Genomic DNA, 3701 nt, shown 5'->3' with positions numbered 1-3701 from the left:
ACCGAAACTCGAAAAGCAAAATAATCGTAGATCTCAACCTAGAGAACATATGTTGGTCAATACATGTCTAACAAGCTAGGTCAGGTCATAGTGTATCACAATCCTAATGCTCGAGACCGACATGCAAAAGTTAACAAAAGTCATCTCAAAAGTCAACCTGACCCAATATGATCTTTAAATCTATACATGTTTATTATCATAGTATAAGTCTTGAAAATTGAACGAATTTATAGTTTATCAAACTCAAAATATTATTTATTTCACATAGTTTTTCAATACATGTAAAATCAGATTATAGTGTTTATAAAGCTTTAAAACCTGATAAGACTGTCAGTTTTGACAATTGTTTACCTAAACGAGACATGCCTTATATAGAAACTCATTTACTCGATTAGTAATATCTAAAAATCCAATTTATCAATCTCATAGACAAGTTGTTTAAATATTAATTTACAATTTCAAACACAATTTCAATTAACGTCAAACATAATTCAGTTGACCATATCTTTTAATCCGTTCATCGAAATCACGCGATTTCTAAATGAAAAGTTAATAATTTTTCGCCAGCTTTCCAAAAACATGCATATCATATACTTTATATCAGTATCATATGTATCAAATTCGTGATTCATCATAAACTATCTAACTACAAAATTAAAGTATATGCATAAATATATATACTCGAGCACTAGACATGGATACACTATTAATATTTTAAAAGACAAGATATGAATGCTCACGTATCAATATTGTGATTCAATATTGCAGGAAAGTATGTAGACACAACGGAGATGATAAACGCTAGGTTGACCTTTGACTCAAGATCAAAACCCCCGAGCAATACCCATAACCTCCTTAGCTATAACCCGTAATTTCCTTAGCTCTAACCCGTTTGAAAACCCGTTTTGAAATCACTCGAACATAACCCCGTCGTAGTATTTTATGTATACATAACTAATATTATATAAGATTAATAATAATAATAATAATAATAATAATAATAATAATAATAATAATAATCTTAATAATAATAATAATAATATTAAAATAATAATAATAAGAAGGATGATGATAAATATGATACTGAGTAATATGATCGAACATATCACATATATATACATATCATATATTAATAAAATAATATAAATATAATATAATACTTATAATATAATAATATAATGAATAATAAAACGTGTTAAAACAGTGAAAAACAGTAAAGCCGCCTCAATTATGTCGATAAACATAACATTACGCGTTTCGAGTAATGATTACAAATTCTGCGTAATATTTTGAAAAATTACGCATTTCGCGTAGATGGGTACGCGATCCGCGTATGATGTCTTCACGAAAGTTGTACATTTTTGAGTTACGGATGTCTGGATACCAGAATCACCCTTTTTCGAGTCAGTATGATTTAGTTATGATTTTTCTCGTGCAAGTGCGCATGTTTAGTGATTTCTATCATTTTAACTTGTAATCTTGAGATGAAATGTTGTAGTCTTTTAGTGCTCATTAGAAACCTTTATTTTATCTTTTTATTTTCATATCATTGAAAATCCATAAAAACATTTTATAATCAAATTCTATTATATCGAAAAAATGTTTCCGTACGTTTGAAACTAAATCAAATAATACTATAAGGTTTAGTTTTCCAAAACTACTTATATTCAAAATCATTTTATTAAAAGGTTTAAATAATAGAAATTGTTATATCATAAAACATTTTCATTTAATAAAGTAAAATCATATAATATATAAGTCATAATGGTTTCCAGTTTTTACTTACAGTTTATTCGTGAATCGTCGAACACAGTAAAAAGGGTAATTAGTTACATGAATATAGTTCCAAAGTTTTTGAGACTCAACATTACAGACTTTGCTTATCATGTCGAAATCATATAAAGATTAAGTTTAAATTTGATCGAAAATTTCCGGGTCGTCACAACTACATCGGTATCCTAGCCTATCCGTATCTTCAATTAAACTGTCTGTATCCGTATCAATCAAACCCGGGTACATATAACTGCCGGATTCAAACCCGTAACCACCCGGATTCAAACCAGTAATCGTTCGAATTCATACTCCAACCGTCTGGATTCTGACCCGTAACCGTACGGATGTACTTCACCAATTTTTTCATATAATATAGTTATGCTGCCCAATTTTTGTCAGAACTTAATGCTTATTCGTTTGATTTGATTTGGAACGTTTTTGAAAGTGATAAGAAATTAGGGTTCTTAACTTTATTTGAAATTTGGGGACGAAGAGATAAATGAAGGCACTAACTGATTCGATTGCATCTAATTGGATATTTGTGTTTTTGGATTTGATTAAAAGAAGTGAAGCAATTAGGGTTTTAGTTTACATCTGCTCGAGAGTTGTATTTGGGTGAAAATACCATCTGAGTGTGTTTTATTTTGGGGAAGAAACACAAAGCAGAATGTAGGTTATAGAGATTCAGTTTCGTGTTATTTTAGAAAGGATCTTGTCTCAGTTGGTTAACACTCCCAATTGCATCTATCAAGTCACAGGTTCAAATCCAACATCCACCATATTAGTTTTGAGATTTATTTCAACTGCTGTTATTTTAGCAGCTGAATTGCATTCAAGCCCATTTCCTTCCAAATTGTTAGCCTAAGATAATATTAAGCCCAAGAAAGAAAATTATATTCAGGCCCACTCCTGGTTCCGAAGCCCCATAACAACAAGATCAGGCCCAAGTTTATTACAAACCCATTTCGTTAAAAGTTAACGAGCTCAGTTTACTTTCTAACGAAAAAGGCTATCGAAGTCAAAATTTAACGATTTCATTAAGTTTTTAACAAAATTATCAAGTTTACTCGAGATTTTTCGAAAATGTCTCTTTCACAAGACGCAAACCGTTTAATATCTGAAGAACCTCCAATACCAACATGGGATCAAGAACTAAAACATCTCAAGGGTTTGTGTACATGTGCGTTGAGAGGTCTAAATTCACAAAGAATTAAAGATAAGATGTGTACATTCAAGATTTATGATGATTATCTTTAATCAAAAGCTGGGCAAGAAATAATCTGAATGATTCAAAAGTTCTAAGAGAAGATATTTTTGAATAAAAATAACTCGTTAGATAATCATTTTGAACGAACAATGTGAATGATGTATAATTACTTTATTAACCTTTGACATGAATAACAATTACAATATAGTTGTTTAATAAGTGTTTTTGATATATTTTAAGAACATATTATATACAGAGTAAAATTTATGTGCTTAATGATTAAGAGATAGTTACATTTCTAAATGATTCAACACTGAAAATTGAATCATTCAATATCATCTGTTATTTAAGGGTTGGAAACAAAGGCACTAAATATCGAATGATTTAACATTCAACGTTGAAATATTCAATTAAGAAGTAACCAAAGCACACTAAGATTTTTACTTATTATGTGGGATGCCTTTATATGGAATTGCATGTCTTTTTAAATTGGAGCTCTGGTCCACCTTTGTGTAGAATTCAGATGATGGTCATAATCAATTTAATCATACAGAAAATAAGTAAAAAATTATTATCAGTGTATATTGTTTCTAGATATATTATAATTGGTCGTAAATTTTTTGTATAAAAATGAGCAAACATGCCACAACTACTTCTTGTAATAAATTTTTGTGTATAACGATATTATGAATTATGAATTGAAGACACTTAACTTTCAGTA

The sequence above is a fragment of the Rutidosis leptorrhynchoides genome, chromosome 1, assembly GCF_046630445.1.
Source record: "Rutidosis leptorrhynchoides isolate AG116_Rl617_1_P2 chromosome 1, CSIRO_AGI_Rlap_v1, whole genome shotgun sequence".
Classification (NCBI taxonomy): Eukaryota; Viridiplantae; Streptophyta; class Magnoliopsida; order Asterales; family Asteraceae; genus Rutidosis; species Rutidosis leptorrhynchoides.
The sequence above is the reverse complement of the archived record's forward strand: the minus strand, read 5'-3'. Positions refer to the sequence as shown.